The sequence below is a fragment of the Dreissena polymorpha genome, chromosome 2, assembly GCF_020536995.1.
Source record: "Dreissena polymorpha isolate Duluth1 chromosome 2, UMN_Dpol_1.0, whole genome shotgun sequence".
Lineage (NCBI taxonomy): Eukaryota > Metazoa > Mollusca > Bivalvia > Myida > Dreissenidae > Dreissena > Dreissena polymorpha.
In genome coordinates this window covers 101,386,776-101,406,303 of record NC_068356.1, presented here as the reverse complement: position 1 = coordinate 101,406,303, position 19,528 = coordinate 101,386,776, and the positions used below count along the sequence as shown (strand labels likewise).

General features: G+C 36.6%; 1 protein-coding gene and 1 long non-coding RNA gene across 2 annotated transcripts in view; one reads left to right on the top strand and one right to left on the bottom strand.

Annotated features, from left to right (window-relative positions):
* LOC127869944 (low-density lipoprotein receptor-related protein 4-like) overlaps window positions 1–19,528 on the top strand; it is a 171,796-nt gene that overhangs the window by 23,759 nt on the left and 128,509 nt on the right. The window lies entirely within an intron of this gene.
* LOC127868286 (uncharacterized) lies at window positions 10,132–11,270 on the bottom strand. Its single transcript, XR_008044062.1, has 3 exons — window positions 11,170–11,270; window positions 10,636–10,698; window positions 10,132–10,271 (listed from the first exon to the last, which is right to left on the bottom strand). It is a non-coding gene; the product is annotated as an uncharacterized LOC127868286 (long non-coding RNA).

The following is a 19,528-nucleotide window of genomic DNA, read 5'->3' as shown; positions in this document are numbered from 1 at the left end:
TGTCAACGTGAAACCCGTATATTTCCCCTCCCTTACCTACCTGAATTAATATTGCAAAAAACAACGTGTCAGCAATGCTTCTCGTATGACAATCCTCCCTCAATTAATGCAATAAAAACAACGTGTCAATATGGGACCCCAAAAACGCACATGGTTGCCGGGTTATGACCCCCTTTTCTCGCGGAAATGCAGGAAGAACCAAGTGTCAGCGTATAACACACAAGTTCCCCCAATTATTGCAGCAAAAACAACATGTCAACGCGTTCGCATCTGGTCGGCGTTTTTTTAAGATATGAAAGATGCAAATGTGTCTTACTTATATTGTTTTCTGGTCTTTAATCTATCTTATATATATGTGACTACGTGCTAATTTTTTGGAGAAATGAAAGATTCAAATGTGTCTTATTGATATTTTATCCATGTATCATGTGTATTCAGTGACATGCGAAAATAGATCTTATTTCTTAATTTCCACCTTCACACTTTATTAGCGCCGTCTTTAATTAACTCAGTCAATTAATTAATTTAATAAAAAAAAGTGCAACGGTGAGGTGGATCAATTCGCGTTGTTCATTGTTAGTACACACCACTTCAGCAATAAATGAAATCAGTTATTTTGGCTGTAAATCCGATATTTCCAGTACAGTAGCCATGTTCCTGTGTATTGAGATGAAAAGATAAGATCACCACAGCAGGTTGCTAATACACAGTGTAGACTGAAATGAAAACAGTTATTTTGGCTGTTAATCCAATTCCAGTACAGTAGCCATGTTCCTGTGTATTGAACTGATAAGATCATCACAGCAGGTTGCTAATACACAGTGTAGACTTCCCCTGTTTTATTATAGTAATTGTTATTTACCTGCTTGGAATAAATGGTGTATTCATTCGGGTCTGATGGCGTTACAATTTCATGAAACAATGGATATATTGGCGTGATGGAACATGATTTATAAATAAAGATGACAGAATAGTATCAGCTTTTAATTATGTGTAATTTAATACGCATCTCCCCCGTAACTCAACGTTCAATGGCACGCGCACTTAACAAAATTATAAAATATCATGTGCATCATTATTTATTTTTTTTATAAATTATGTACAAATATTATATGTTATACATGTTGTTTTGTGGGTTTTTTTACTCAACCAGAAAGAAGTAATATAACAATGTTATATATAAATCTCGTTAATTTTGCAAAATTCTACATTAAATAAAGAAATATCTTTTTTTTTTAAGTGTACGTGCTTGATTTATTTATATAAAATGACAGTTTTTTTCTAATACACTCGGAATTTGACATTCAATTTGATGCATTCCACATTTTTTTAAAGCGGCCAATTCTGCGCTCGGCCGCTGATGGTGTATTGTAATATATATAATTCTGATAAGAAACAGTAGCACACAACAGGAATTTGGTTGATAAAAAGAACTGATGTATTTATTGAAAGTGAATAACAACACCAACTAAAAATGTTTTGAAAATATAAATTTGCCCAGAATAGTTGTATAAAATTATTCATCTAGCGGCCAAGTGCATTAATCCCGATCGCTGTTGGGTATTTTACTGTTTAGTAACACCTTAATACCATCATTTTTAAACTGATAACGGAAATAAAGAAATATCTTTTTTTTTGTTAAGTATACGTGCTTGAATTAATGTTACATCTTTCATTGGAGATACGTTGCGGCAGAGTTCTACTTCGCAGCGTAATCAAGCTCCGTGTAATCGGTATCCTACAATAAATAAGTTTTTAATTATGTGTAATTTAATTCGCAACTCTCGTTTAACTCAATCGTTCAATGGCACGCGCACTTCACAAAATTTTAAAACATCACGTGTTATTGTTAAGTGTACATGCTTGATATATTCATAAAATAGCTTTTTTTTTTTTAAACAATCGGACTTTAACCTTTAATTTGATGCAAATGAAAAGAAGAACTGATGTATTTATTTAACGTGAATAACATTATGAACTAAAAATGTTTTGAATTAATGTTAATGCAAAAATAAATCTATAACATTATACCGCTGTTGGGTATTTTACTGTTAGTAACGCTCGATTGGTCATTGTCGGCTCGGGTAAAACTTACATGTACCCCGGGTACTCTTAAGTAACTCATACTCAAAAATCATGTTGATGCCGTTTTTCTTAACACAAATATTATATATCTAGCGAGAAATTGAGTGCTTTTCGGTCTTCACATGAAGTGCTTTTCGGTCGGTATATTGCCGATATTTATCCAATTTTGGGCATTAATACCTCATTATAAACACAAGGTAGTATAAATATGCATGAAATATAACCATTTATAACTAATTTAAGCCGTTTACACACAATAGGAACGCAAATATTATATATATAGCGAGAAATTGAGTGCTTTTCGGTCTTCACATGAAGTGCTTTTCGGTCGGTATATTGCCGATATTTATCCAATTTTGGGCATTAATACCTCATTATAAACACAAGGTAGTATAAATATGCATGAAATATAACCATTTATTATTAATTTAAACCGTTTACACACAATAGGAACGCAAATATTATATATATAGCGAGAAATTGAGTGCTTTTCGGTCTTCACATGAAGTGCTTTTCGGTCGGTATATTGCCGATATTTATCCAATTTTGGGCATTAATACCTCATTATAAACACAAGGTAGTATAAATATGCATGAAATATAGCCATTTATAACTAATTTAATCCGTTTACACACAATAGGAACGCACATATTATATATATAGATAGAAATTGAGTGCTTTTCGGTCTTCACATGAAGTGCTTTTCGGTCGGTATATTGCCGATATTTATCCAAATTTGGGCATTAATACCTCATAATAAACACAAGGTAGTATAAATATGCATGAAATATAACCATTTATAACTAATTTAAGCCGTTTACACACAATAGAAACGCAAATATTCATATACATAGCGAGAAATTGGAATTGGAATTGGAGTGCTTTTCGGTCTTCACATGAAGTGCTTTTCGTTCGGTATATTGCCGATATTTATCCAATTTTGGGCATTAATACCTCATAATAAACACAAGGTAGTATAAATATGCATGAAATATAACCATTTATAACTTATTTAATCCGTTTACACACAATAGAAACGCAAATATTCATATATATAGCGAGAAATTGAGTGCTTTTCGGTCTTCACATGAAGTGCTTTTCGGTCGGTAATTGCCGATATTTACCATTTTGGGCACAATGTAGTATAAACATACAATCATATAACCATTTATTACTAATTAAACTCGTTAACACACACTAGAAACGATATATTGCATATATATTGAGAGAAATTGAGTGCTTTTCGGTGCTTTTCGGTGCTATTCGGTGCTTTTCGGTTATTGTATGGACCCTGCGTTCTTGAGTTATCATCCGGAAACCATTTTACTATTTCGGGTCACCGTGACCTTGACCTTTGACCTAGTGACCTCAAAATCAATAGGGGTCATCTGCGAGTCATGATCAATCTACCCATGAAGTTTTATGATCCTAAGCGTATGCGTTCTTGAGTTATCATCCGAAAACCATTTTACTATTTCGGGTCACCGTGACCTTGACCTTTGACCTAGTGACCTCAAAATCAATAGGGGTCATCTGCGAGTCATGATCAATCTACCTATGAAGTTTCATGATCCTAGGCGTATGCGTTCTCGAGTTATCATACGACAACCACCTGGTGGACGGACCGACCGACCGACCGACCGACCTACCAACCGACCGACCGACATGAGCAAAGCAATATACCCCCTCTTCTTCGAAGGGGGGGCATAATAAATATGTCCATGATTTTTTTTTATTTCCTTTCCAATACGAAATGACCACTGCGAACATAGCTAAACTTCATACTAAATGATTACCGTCCTCAGCAAGTTATCATGATCGCATTTTCCGGTACATGTAGAAGAGCTTTCTTCAAGTGTCATTAGATATTATAAAACAAAATAACAAAACACGCACTGTTATAGATACACATATTCGGCCTATTAAGAGACCCTTTTTAACTGGTGCTAGGCTGTACGCTCAGCCAAAGTCCTTATAAGCAAATCGCTGTGCAAGTGACGGCTTCCGTTATATGCGGCCTAACTAATTGGCAAAACTTAATAATAGTAAAGCAGTATATTTTAAAAAAGGATTTTCCACAGAATCACTTTTAAAATGGCCATTTTCAAGGAAATTTCTTTAAAAACAACACACATTTTTTTCACTTTTTATAAGAAAGTACAAACATGTTATTCTGGCAGTACAACCCTACTTACATTATTACAGGAAAATTGAACTGAAAATGTTACGCTGGCGGTACAAACTCCCCAAGGTTCATTATCACATCATCATATAATTCAACTTAAAATGTTACGCTGGCTGTACAAACTCCCCAATGTTCATTATCACATCAACAAATAATTCAACTCAAATGTTACGCTGGCAGTACAAATTAGACAAAAAAATTAAACAGAAAATGTTACACTGGCGGTAGAAACTCCTAAAGGTTTATTATCACATCAAAACATAGTTCACATTACGCTGGTGGTTCAAACTATCAAAATTTCATAATCACTTGGCAGAAAAATTAAACAAAAATGTTACGCTGGCGGTACAGACTCCCATGGTTCATTATCACATCATATAATTCAACTTAAAATGTTACGCTGGTTGTACAACCTCCAAAATGTTCATTATAACATCAACAAAAATTGATTGTACTTTAAAATTGAACAGAAAATGTTACACTGGCGGTACAAACTCTCAAAGGTTCATAATCCTTTCGACAGAAAAATTTAACAGAAAATGTTACGCTGGCGGTACAACCTCCCAAAGGTTCATAATCACAACAGATAATTCTTTGAAAATGTTACGCTGGAAGTACAAACTCCCAAATATTCATAATCACTTTGACAAAAAAATTAAAATAAAATGTTACGCTGGCGGTATAAACTCACAAAGGTTCATTATAACATCAGCAAATAAATCATTCCACTTTAAATGTTACTCTGGCAGTACAAACTCACAAATTTCATAATCACTTTGACAGAAAAATAAAACTAAAATGTTATACCGGCAGTACAAACTCCCCAAGGTTCATAATCACATAGACAGATAATTCTTTGAAAATGTTACGCCGGCGGTACAAACTCCCAGATATTAATATTCACTTTGACAGAAAAATAAAATGTTACGTTGGCCGTACAAACTCACAAAGGTTCATTATAACAAAACCAAATTCCACTTTAAATGCTACGCTGGCGGTACAAACTCACAAAATTCATCACTTTGACAGAAAAATAAAATTAAAATGTTACGCCTCTGGTACAAACTCCCCAAGTTTCATAATCACAGACAGATAATTCTTTGAAAATGTTACGCTGGCGGTACAAACTCCCTAAGGTTCATTATAACATCACCAAATAAATCATTCCACTTTAAATGTTACGCTGGCGGTACAAACTCACAAAATTCATAATCACTTTGACAGAAAAATAAAACTAAAATGTTACGCCGGCGGTACAAACACCCAGAGGAGAATAATCACAATTACAGATAATGCTTTGAAAATGCTAAGCCGGCGGTACAAACTCCCAGAGGATCATAATCACAATGACAGATAATTCTTTGAAAATTTTACACCAGCGGTACAAAATCCCTGATATTCATAATGACACAGAAAAAAATAACACTGAAAAAATGGAAGGTAAATCACTTTTAAATGTATAAATTCTTAATATATTAGTTTTTATATATATTAGTAAATTGTAAAACAAGTAATAATAAATACAGAACACAAACAAGAGCTGTCAGATGACAGCGCGCTCGACTAGTCGAGTGCTTGACAGTATAACGTTAGCTATCATGGGGAAATTGCACATACTCAATAATTTATTAGACTATCTTTCAAAAATAAAAACAAGAGTGCCAAACTGTCACAAGATACGCCCGTTCGAAGGTTTTGGACACCATGCTCAATGCTTGAAAGTGTCCTCAAGACCTAGTTATTGACCCGGCATGACCCATATTTGAACTTGACCTAGATATCACTTAGATGTAACATCTGACTAAATTTGGTGAAGATCAGATGAAAACTACTTCAATTAAAGAGCGGACAACATGCTTAATGCTTGAAATGCACTATGTGACCTCGTTTTTGACCCGGCATGACCCATGTTCGAACTTGACCTACATATCATCTAGACACAACTTCTGACCAAATTAGGTGAAGATCAGATGAAAACTACTTCAATTAGAGAGCGGACACCATGCTAAATGCTTGAAATGCACTAAGTAACCTCGTGACCTAGTTTTTGACCCGGCATGACCCATATTTGAACTTGACCTACATATCATCTAGACACAACTTCTGACCAAATTTGGTGAAGATCGGATGAATACAATTTGAATTAGAGTCCGGACAAAGTGGCGCCGTTGAAAATGCACTAATTGACCCTATGACCTAGTTTTTGACCCGGCATGACCCATATTCGAACTTGGCCTATATATCAACTAGATGCAACTGCTGACCAAGTTTGGTGAAGATCGGATGAATACAATTTGAAATAGAGTCCGGACAAAGTGGCCCCTTTGAAAATGCACTTATTGACCCTATGACCTAGTTTTTGACCCGGCATGACCCATATTCGAACTTGGCCTAGATATCAACTAGATACAACTGCTGACCAAGTTTGGTGAAGATCGGATGAATACAATTTGAAATAGAGTCCGGACAAAGTGGCCCCTTTGAAAATGCACTTATTGACCCTATGACCTAGTTTTTGACCCGGCATGACCCATATTCGAACTTGGCCTAGATATCAACTAGATGCAACTGCTGACCAAGTTTGGTGAAGATCGGATGAATACAATTTGAATTAGAGTCCGGACAAAGTGATGCCTTCCGCCCGCCGCCCGCCGCCCGCCCGCCCGCCCGCCGCCAAGGGGTTTCACATAATACGTCCCGTATTTTATACGGGCGTATAAAAAGGAAAAAAATATATAAAAAAATTTGGGGGGGGGGGGGGGGTTGAGAGGGGGTATAATTTCGGATGTGGTCATTTATATGACGATCTTTCAAAAATAAAAAAAAATAAAAAAATAGGGGGTAGGGGGGTGAGAGGGGGTATAATGTGAGGGGGGGGGGGGGGTAATTAATTAGATGTCTAAAAAAAAATGGGGCGGGGGAGTTGGGGGGGAGAGGGATTCTAGGTAGGGGCGTGGGGAATTGTTTCGGTGGAATCCATTGTGGTATTCAGGTAAGTGTTGTTTTGTCAAAGTAATAATAAAATGTGATCATAAATAAAGAAGTTATGGCAATTTAAGCAAAATGTTGTTTTATCTAAGTGTAAAAGGGGCCATAATTATGCCAAAATGCTTGATACAGTGGTCTGCTCTTGTTTATAGGTTGGGGTCATGTTGGTAAACAAGTATGCAAAAAAAAAAAGCAATATGTCAAAGGTTATAGGAAATATTTGGGGTAGTACGCAAACTTTAACATAGATTTATCAATAATATGCATATTCTAAGTATAAAAGGGGCAAAAATTCTGTCAAAATGCTTGATACAGTTGTTTGCTCTTGTTGGGGTCATGATGGTAAACAAGTATGCAAAATATGAAAGCAATATGTCAAGGGACAATGAAAATATTTGGGGTAGTACGCAAACTTAATCATTTGCTGCATATTCTAAGTGGAAAAGGGGCCATAATTATGCCAAAATGCTTGATAGAGTTGTCTTATCTTGTTTATAGGTTGGGGTCAAGTTGGTAAACAAGTATGCAAAATATGAAAGCAATATGTCAAGGGACAAGGAAAATTGGGGTATTACGAAAACTTTAACATTTGCACGCTTACGGTAACGGAAAAGCCGACGTGAGTAGGATAGCTCCACTATATATATTTCATATAGGTAGTAGGTTAGAAATATATGAAATAGTGTGAATGATTCATTTTTTATGACTTACTTAAATTAGTTCTAAAAATAAAAATAAAATACAATACATTTTTTACACATGTGAAGTCATTTTAAAAATGCAATATTTAAATAAAACAATCTTTACATCAATTATAAGCATCCTAAGTTCTTTAACAGATGCATTTGCTGCAATTTGTAATTGCATTAATAAACAATTCTGCCACAAATTTAATATATATAGTATGGACAAAACTTCATTGTTTCTCCTGACTACTGAAACATATTATAGGACATAAACAAAGCTGTCTCCATAGGATGACATGCCCCCGAAAAACGCTTTGATAGAAGTTATGAGCATTTTTTGAAACCTAAACGCGGATCCTATTGCCTAAGTTCAAGGTCAAGGGGGTCAAAATTTGTGTGCACATGAAAAGGCCTTGTCCATATACACATGCATAGCAAATATGAAGGTTACATCTGAAGCGACATAAAAGTTATGAGTATTTTTCGACAACTAAACCAGATATGGAAACCTAAATGTAGACCCTAAGTTCAAGGTCAAAGGGGTCAAAATGTGTGTGCGTTAAGAAAGGCCTTGTCCATATACACATGCATACCAAATATGAAGGTTGCATCTCAAGGGACATAGAAGTTATGAGCATTTTTCGAAACCTAAACGCAAAGTGTGACGGACAGACGGACGGACGGACAGTCCAATCACTATATGCCCTTCTTCGGGGGCATAAAAACTAAAACCAATCAAATAAAAACTGTCCAAACTTAAACTTTAAATATAATAGGACAGAAGAGATCAAGCTAGTAAAAATGACATATATAAAATATCAAACCACTATTTATAGAAAAACAAGAGCACCGCATAACAGGTGACACGCTCGGCTGCGAAAGCTTGTCAGACTTATTTATTTTTTTTTAAGTCACAGTGACCTTGACCTTTGACCTAGTAACCCAAAATGGGTGTGGCATGTAGAACTCATGAAGGTGCATCTACATATGATGTTTCAAAGTTGTTGGTGGAAGCGCTTTGATTTTAGAGCCAATGTAAAGGTTTTAGCACGACGGCGGCGGACGGCGAGCAGGCTATTACAATGCCTCGGGTTTTCTCCGAAAACAGCCTCTCTAACAATGATTAAAAGTTCACAGTACACAAAATATCTACCTCCACCAAATGAAATGCACTTTGTTGTTAGAATCATAACATGTCTGCAGGGGCAAGTGGCATGGCAGGCCTTATCTTTCGAATCTCACTTTGTCAACAAATAGTGCTTTGTTCAGCTTTTTTGGGAAGATAGCCCATGGCTTTGAAATTGGGAATTTTATCGGCATTTTCAAGACATTGGGAAAATAAGTTGGGATTTATAACTACATGAATGAGTTCAGCATCTTTACATGTAATCACAAACACCATCATGATCAACCATGATCAACAGTTTTCCACATAATAAGCTCACACAAAGTCATCAGTCACATCAGGCACATTTATTAGGAGGGGCTTCATCTTCTTCTAGAGAACTGCTGCTTTCAACATGTTGAATATCAGTCAGCGCTTTGCTTTCGGAAATCAAAGATGATGATGCAAAAGAGTCACTTGTTATTAAATCACTATCATTAACAATGGAATGAGTTTCAATGGGAAGACTTGTACTTCTTGACGATGTTTGTTTATATAATGACGATTGCTCAATAAAATCAACAGTTTTCCTTTTGCCGCCAAGGTTTTGCTTAGGAATTTTTTTCACGTTATATTTCTAATTGTGCGACATATTTGTTTTCCATGCAGCCAACTCACAAAACGCATAAATTTAATCGCAAATATAATAAGCGCCTGAACAAAATTGAGAATATCATGTACACGAATTATGCCGACTTTATCCAAATCAAGGTATAGTCTAAAATCCGTACGAAACCGGATCGGGCTACGCTTTGTTAAAAAGCGAAACAGCCGATGTCATTAGCGTTTTTTCCCCTATAAGGCTATTAAGAATTTTTTTACCAAATTTTGGGAAAAAAGTATACTTTTTGCTATTGGGAATATAGCCGATTTCGGCTATAAAATCAGGTCAAAAACAGCCCTAACAAAGGTGATACGCTTCTGCTTTCCCTGATGAACAGTATTGTGTTGTCACCCCATCATCAATGCTATAGCTGTAGACAGCAGTGAATATAAGTTCTCTTAAATGGTGGACAGCTTATGTCCTCTTCTTAGCAGACTTTTGAGAGCTTCCCTGGTGTGGATTCCTCCTAGGCTTAACTTGCAGTGTCATCTTCTGTCGCCACCATCTCCACTTCACCATCGTCAGAAAGATCCATGTTGTTCATATCAACAGCAGACTCTGTTCACAATAGAAGCAATAATAGGATATGTAACTTAAAGACATGAATATTAGTTTCTTTGAATGTATACCAATCATGCACATTAATAATCTTCATGCAAAATGTTACAATTTAGCCTCAATTATACAGCATCCTACATGTGATTACCCTTCAATTCTCCAGCTTAATCAGTTTACCTTCACTTAAATGTTTGTTGTTATAATAAGAAGTTGTCAAGACTGGCAAAGCTTTCTAAACAAAACAATCATGTTAAAAAGTAAGAAAATGTATTATTAACACACAAACTTAGTCAATTACCTATCTTAGCAAAAAGTATGGAAGGAAATTATCCGTAAAAGCACACAGAGTTAGTCAACAACATACCATTTAAGGTATCACCCCAACGCGGCATATAGTCAACTGAACTTGCAGAACAGGAAGTCTGAACTGCAATATAAATGCAATTAATTCGGATATTAAATTCAAAACTTAAACAATTGGCAAAATAAGCCTTGGTTGTACAAAAAAAAATGTCATAATCATATAAAATCACATATCATAACATGTAATTCAAGCTGCGCATTTACCATTTTATTATAAATCCACGAAGATTATTATATAATTTGGATCTTATATACATGTAATTTAGCCAATAATTATTTATAAGATGCTGACTGTAAAGTATCAGATGTAATTGTTTTATTTAATCTGCACAAATATTTCTTAAAGTGTGTCAATACACATTAAATTCAATTTGGCAAGAGATTCATACAAGGCACGGAGTGTATATTGTAATCTAGAGTCCGTGTACAAGGGTACTAACAGTAACAATAATCAAAATAAAATACACACATAGCAATTTAACAAACATTTCTATATACTTGTATTTTGAATGTAAAACAGTTTATAATGTTTTACCCAAGGTGGACCACTTTTTTAAGAATGGCAAACGTGCATCCTTTCCTTCATTCATGTAGTTTTCCATGTCCAGAAGAAAACAACTTGTTCCAACCTTAACCTTAAAAATGCCCGAGAACACATATTAGAACGAAATCTCTGCACATAAATTTCATAATTACCTAACAGTTTGAAAAAATAGTACATAAATAACCCTTTTATCAGTGTCATAATGATAAAAAAATAATACAAAAATATAGTTATATTTCGGTACCTGGGCGAGCATACCTTGTTGTCTTTATTATTGAAATCCTGATGTGTTTGTTGCCAATTTATGTTCTTATATACAAAATAATCAATACATTCATTATTTAAGCCGAATACATTGCATCAATTGAAACTCTTTAACACTGCAATGTAGAGGTTTCACTGGGTAAAAAAAGATGTTGCCACGGTATTTGTTTCCTTGAAATAAGTTTGAGCTAATGTTTTGACAATAACAATAATATAAACCCTTTCCATCTCAGAAACAATTTTTTGAAAAAATTCCTGAATTCAATTTTGTTCCTGAATGGCAGCCTTCAGACGTTATCATATGCATGCAACCTAAAAATCACAATGATTTTATCACACTTATCTTGTTGACATTTTTATGTTGAAATTTGGAACAGTGTAAATATTTGACATCTGTTTGACATTGTTAACTACTTAGGTTACATCAAATATTACGATGAGCAAACGATTGGTGTACTGCCACCTAAGCGATAGGGACACTTTTAGTCGGCAACATTACGAAAGTTTTCCAATAAGGTGGATAAAGAGTACCGAAGAATAACAAAGTAGCCACTTTTCCTGTTGGTTCATCCACCTACGCATTCAAACTCGCGCATGCGTACAATGATCGTCTGCATTATTAAGAAAAATGTGATATTTAAATGGGAAAATATCTATATGTTTCATAAAACAATAAAAATATTTGTCAACAAACATATCCTAGCGTTACCAGTTTCCGATAATTTAACAATAAAACTCACCTTAAAAAATTGTCTGTGTTTATTGTCGTCTTTTCTGTCACTGCATCGTCAAGATGAATGTTCAAAGTGTAATTTACAACGAAAAACGGGAACAAACGAGCCAAAATAAGGGAAGTTAACAATAAAAAAAAACGGACGTCAAAAACTGTAAAAACAGAAAGTGCGACACCGGTTTCCGATAACTTAGTTCCATGAATAGTCATATCGTGACATCATTTCAAGCACTGACTTACGAAACAGCGGTGCAAATGCACTAAAACTATAAACAAATTCAATTAAGAAACAATTTTCATTGAAATCGCAAATTTAAAACAACAAAAAAACTTATTTAACAACATGGGCATTTGAAAGAGGTGTTTCTCCGGACTACTCTGACTGGTGTGCAGTATTTAAGGTGTGTCCAGTGTTGGCATACATCACATTGCGCCCATGTGTAAATTGCAAGAGACTGTCAATCTTTTGAAGTGCAGTTGTACTTCTTGCACACGCAACATTTCTCATCGTCCGTCACATCTTCATCTACGGACATGGAGTCATCATCACTGGTCTGTATTGCACGTGATGGTCCTGCTACTGGACTGCCTGTAGTTGTTGCCTTGCCAGCGGTCGATGGGCGGGTGGCGGACTCGGCAATGTATTGACGCACATCGTTGAACGTTTTGTCTTCCGTCATTGCTTTGCCACCAACAAGCTTGTGGATATTTCGGCGGGGTTTGGACACTTTCTTCGAAACTTCAGTGGGGAAGTCACTGAAGAACTTTGCACCGTCGTTTATGTCAGGCTCATGTTGGATAATGTTATCCGCACCAAAAGCCAGCTTTTCACAGGTGGCTGCATACAGCTCTGAAGGTGCTATGGCATCGCCAAGACTAGTCACCGCATCAATGGCATTCTGCAACGGATAAATTCCAGTCTTCCTGAACGATGCTTGCAAGTTGACATGCGACAGAGCTACCGTGTATGCTTTGCACGCCAATTTGCAAACATCGTACCGGGTCACACATTGGTGGTGCAGTCTGGAGTACGTTAAACATTCCTGGTTGTATTTCTTTTGGAATGGGCCGAAACAACCGACATCCATGGGCTGTAAAATATGGGAACAGTGAGGTGGTAGAACGAATAGTATTATTCTGTTCTCTTTTGCCCATTCAATGAGTTCAATGGAGATGTGACTCTTGTGGCCATCGTACAACACCAATGTGGTATCTTCTTGGTTGCGTCCCATGGCATATTTCAAGAAGTGTGTCTTCATATAGCGAAGAAACACTTCGCTGTTTGACCAACCAGATTGCGTCATCATGCCTTCAGTCCCTTCACTCTTTCCGACCATAAGCTCCGGTAGCATCCGTTGACCGGGAAATACAAAGAATGGCGGTATCTGGGAACCAAGAGCATTTCCTCCGCTGATCACTGTCACCGTTTTCGATCGTTCGGCCATCACCACTTGAGGACGTGCATCGAAGCCAGCTACAATATTTGGTGGTCTATATTCGGTATTTATACCCTTTTCGTCGATGTTGTACACAAGGTGAGGTTTGTTGTGCAACTCGTACTTGTCGAAGATAGTTTTCAGTTCTTCAAAGTAGTTCAGGATCACCTCCTTAGAAGCACACATTGCTCGTTGTTCAGGAAGTCCGGATGGCTTAACAACTTTGAGTTCTGGCCACCTGCCCATGAAGCCATAGAACCATTTGAGACTGAGTGGTTTCTCTTCCCTTCCCCGTTTTCCAAGGTAAACAGCGAAGTCGGACGCCTTGGTGCATATTTCTGCCCGAGTGTACCCGTACCCGACACGCGCTAGACCTTTCACATGCTCGACCAGTAGCTGTTCCTCACTGAGGCTAAGCAGCGGTGCGGGTCCATTTTTTACCTATCAACCGACACTCTACTGTCTACTTGATCGCGCAACGTGGTAAGAGGCACTCCATATATCTTTGAAGCCCTATATACGGGGATATTATCCTCTTTAACTGCCATGTATGCCCTAGTTAGAGTTGTCGGTGAATACGAACGCCGCCTTGCATGCGTGGGTCCGCGGGAAGTCGGAGATTTAAGCTTTAAACAAAATGATTTGTTCTCTCAGTTTTTGCCTTTGCTGTATACCCAGCAGAGTAGCAGTATGTGTTGTATGATTTATCAATGTATTGATGTCAATTTACAGAACTAAAACCATATTATGAGCAATTGAAATCCATTCCGATATAATAAGTCTAAGCAGAACATGTTAATTTATAACCCGTGTTTACAGTAGGGTGTAGTATTTTACAATAATCATTGAGGAACTTTACCCATAACATTACAGTGGGCGGAGTTTACGAAACAAAACATGGCTGTCGTATTGAGCGTTCATAGTTAATTGATGTATTCAGACCTTGTTTACTAAGTAACAAAATGTGTACTTAGCAGAAACCAGTTAAAAACGTATACACTTGTAATAAGTAAATTTGTTACCTTAATTCGCAGCATTTTCACGAAATTGTTGAGCTACAAAAAATCGCCGATGTCGAACGCACTTGCTTGCAAGTTGTTTACCTGTGACGTCATGTAGTAAACAAAAACACGCGCAATATCGGAACCTATCGGAAATAGGTGTCTATCGGAAACGGGTAACGTCACGATACATATAATCAATAAACTTTCATTTTCAAGTTGACAGATGGAAGTCAATATCTCCTAGACGTTTTCCTATAAGTTTGTGAATTCGATTGGTCGAACGCACGCGCTCTACTGTGAGGCTCTGTGAGGGGAAATTGCTGAGGCAAACGCAGAGTCTTTCGTTTCTCTATCTTGCGATTACCTTATCCTCGATACATAATGAACTTATTTAACAAATAACGTATAAAGTATGAACATTGAACGCATTCAAATGGTATATTCAAGCGAATGTAATGAATCATTAATGATCAGCGATTGAACGATTTTACAATCAATTTATTATTAACGAATGCATAACTTATAAACGGTGCAAAACAACTTTTAATTTTAACAACAGTGTGGGCAAGAGAAACTGTCTCCTCTTCTCAGCACCGATTTTGTATGGCAGAAGGAAAGGTGGACCCAATGCCCACACTCGTCCCACTGCCCCCAATTAACGATTTTTATGTGCGGTTTTGTGTCCAGATTTGGACTAAATTGTCCACATACGCAACATTTTTCGGACTCGTACGTGTCCGATTCGGTATCAGAGTCTTCACTAACAATGTTGGCTTGAAATTTTTGTATGCCAGTTATTGACAGCCTTGGGCTTTTACATATCATCTGGCTTTGAGATGTGACGGCATTGACATTTTTCTTGGCGTCGTACATCTCCACCTCTTCGATGTATGCATCACTTGTTATTAATTTCCCGCCAGATTTTGGTTTTGTATTCGCCGAAATCTTCTTTTGGCATCTGCACGTGAAAGAGGTTGGCGCCTCTGTTTTTGCCCGGAGATACTCTTCAACTGCCTGCTTGCCAGCCCATACAGCTTGTAACTTCTGAAGAGAGTTCGTGTCTCGGAATGACTCGCATGGCATAAGCTTTTCTGAAGGCACCGCATTCTTGTTTAGTGGGTACACACCGGCCTTCGTGAAGGCTGACACGATGTTCCACGTGCTAACAGCCTTCAGGTAAGCGCATGGCTGTATTGCTTAAACTGTAGCCAACCCTTGCGTAGTTTTCCGCATGTTCCACAAGCCCTTACTCTTCGTCATTTGTAAAAATGGTCTCCTTTAGAAATTTGTTAGGATCTACACGTCCACTAATCCTATCTCTTAAGCTTTGATAGGGGATGTACTATTGTTGCGCCACTCGACGTACCGATAGTTTTTCGTATTTACATCCTATTCTGCTTTTAGAAAAATATCGGGGTTGTATGATCGATACCTTCCATGGTATCTCTGAGGATTGGCTTACAACGTTAAAAAATGCGCGTTGCGTTTATAAGATTTTAATTGATTTCCGTGTGTATACGATAAACCCCTTAACGGGCCTCTAAAATATGGCAATGCCGACCTGAGTCAATAATGTACAGTAAACTGACCTTGACAAATGCGAACACAGGAACCCGGATTATTCGAAAACGTATATTGGAAATATTTTTACTTAAAAGGTGCTTTTTTGAAAGGATTTTATGTTTGTGTTCATTGTGTGTGCAATTATTATGGTGACAGTACAACTTCTTACATTCTTTGTCCTCATATTTCGGATTTTATATTGACAAAGAAATATATTTGGCTTGAAACTGTATCGAATTCGGAGCGTGCAGTGCACGGACGGCTTAAAAATTACGTCATAAAAAATTCACAAACTAATAGGAATTCACGAACCTATAGGAATGAAGTTTAAATAAAGAGCAATTATTTCTTGCTTTAATCAGTTTGTGCTTTTAATAGACAGGTAAACATTGTTAAGTTTTTGCATAATTAGCGTTCCTTAGCCCTTGCAGTGGTGATCAAATTTTGCACCTTAGGACAATATACGGCGAATTGCAACTCTCAGCAACCCTTTGGGTTATAAACCGGAGAGCTGAATTATTGCAGTTCTATGAACTAACAAAACAGTAACCTGTTGGCAGGCTACTCGAAGACCATTTGCGCGGCAATACAGAGAATGTGATTTTTAGATGGTCGCTTTAGCGACCATCTAATGTGCTTGATGTAAAATTCAGGTCGATACGGCCTGGGTATGATTAGCCCAATTCCCGCTTACACTACGCGCGAAGAAAGAGTTGTATAATTTATGCAAGAGGTTTGAGTTCTCCAATTATGTTTATTCACAAATGGAAACATTATATTAATATCGTGTTAAATGCAATAGTTTCGAATGGTGTTTTATAGAAAAGAATTAAAAAAACAATGATCGTATTGCACATGTCGCGGAGGAGATTGTTTATGAATGATTAAAATAGTCCACTTTCTGCTGCGTCTGCGTGACGTAGTATTTTCGCTCATCTCATTCATAAATCTGAGGCTGGCGATAAACAAAGGGGAGTCCGGGTGAGAATTACGCACTAGTATAAGGTTACGCTTGTTTATATTCACAGGTCTCAATTAATAACACGTTGACCACGAGTTCAACAATTATTACCGGGATACGATAGACAACATAAAATGATTCATTATCGCTGAAACTGTTAAAAAACATTTAAATATAACAAGAATATTCTCTAAAAAATGTAGTCTTGCTGTTTTGAAATAAGGTTTGGAATTTTGGTTTCTAAATAACTTAATTAAAAACAAAAGTTTAATTATAGTGTTTTTTACTTTTAGTCGCATATTTACCGCATTATAATGTGTGTTATGATAGGCAAACCATACATTAGTAAAATTCAATCTGCCTTCGCACATAGAAGGAATGGGTCAATTAGGTGCTGCGTTTCCTTTGCTTACTTCAGTTAGAGCTCAATTCTTTACGTAAAAGCAATCACAAGGCCCCGGCTTCAGAGGAATTGCGGAGCGTTCTTACATAATTAAAGTCGTAGTCGCATGGTATTTGCGTTGAGCGTCCTATTTGGTCACGTGGTTCTTTTTCGCGGGTGTTTTGGCATTCATGATATGAGGCTATTAATAGATGCGCCTGTCGATAAACAAAGGAAAGTTTACGGGCGATAACAACGCAATAGGTTACGCTCTCACATACAACTCAATGACGTAGTACAGGTCGTAAATTGAGAGATTTGGGAAAAAGTTGACGCTTATTTATATTCTCAATTTATAAAACGTTGAACATAAGTTCAACAATAACTTCAGCGATACGATAGACTAAAAAAAATCATAATCGCTTAACCCGAATATAACAAATAATTTATAATAATAATACGAATGACCTGTTTCATAACCTCGTTGAAGCTACTACATCGGGTATTTCTGGAAAGCGTTCTTGGTTCTCAACACATAGCGGCGATCTTTTGTATTTACGGGTGCTAGCAACGCAATAGTAGAAGCTTAGTAGAAGGGTTAGCTTGTTTATATTCACAGTTCTCAATACATTGACAGTTGGATATGAGTTCATCAATTACTCAGGCATACTATAGGCAACCTCGAAAATGCTTTATAATCGCTAAAACCGAAAACAACTAAATATATTATATTAAATATATTTATAACAATACATGTCTTTAAAATGTAGTCGGCGTATACGCCGACTTTGAAATAAAGTTAGCAATTTACTTTTCTAAATAATTGAATACAATTAAACAAAAGTTAAACTATTGTGTTGTGTTTTTCACTTGTAAGCTGCATATTCACCGCATGAAATGTGTGTTAGCATTGTCAAACCACACAATAGTGTGAGTAAATAAAAAATATACTACGGGAGAGCACTTCTTATGTGTCCTCATATGCCTTGTTATGAGTATCTTTCTTCATTATCGAAATATATCGTATGTTTATATTTGATTTAAACGCGGTTTTCTTTCGTCACATTTAAATCACACGTCAATAGCGCCGTCATGCGAAAATGGGTCTTATGCGTTTCGGCAAGCGTTTGTTAAACCCAACATGTGCTCTTGCGCAGTCAGGCCATAGGCGACGCTGTTCGCTTTAAAATCACTCAATATGTTATGTTTCTCCTTACCAGAAGGAGGGATAGCTGAGTGGGCTATTTATATGAAGGGCGCATATGGAATAAGACCCATTTTCGCATGACGAGGGTCATTACAAATCTCATTGCGAATTGAAAATTCCACATTTAAAAACAATGCTTTTTGATACAAAATTGAATTCAAAATAGCAAACTTGTTAATAATGGCAGCCTATCGACGCATTAAGGAATGATTTCCAGACGTGCTGACCAAGTACGGCAAACATTGTGGTATGATAATTAAACGATTTTCTCTTATCGTGACACTATACTATTTCGCTAATGATTGTTTTCTCATCTTGGAGGCGAAATTGAAATTCTGCGAGATGGATTGTAACGCGTAATTGTAACAGGGCCACAATTTGTGTCGTTTGAGCATACAGAGAGTAGTCCGGAATTTCTTACACTGAACAGTGCTACATCCTTTGAATTGAGCACATACGCAGTGATGTAGCAAAAATTCAGAGGTTGTATCTCGAATCAGCTTATTAAATATTCGAAAATATTCATGCGTGTCTGTTGGCGTTATGTTAAAGTCACTAAGATGAAAACTGAAACAGCTTCGCCTAAAAGCGCATTAGTGCTCTATACCTATGTTTATGTTAGCGTTGTTGACACCGTGTGGACTGCTCGGGTAACAAGTAAAGCATAAACAGCAATGTTTATATACTTTTATTCCTCCATATACAAGATACGAAGATTATTGTATATTTTGAATTTGTATATGGTGTCAAAAATCAAAAGTTTTGTACACGGATCTTTCATTATGAATTTATATTCTTGG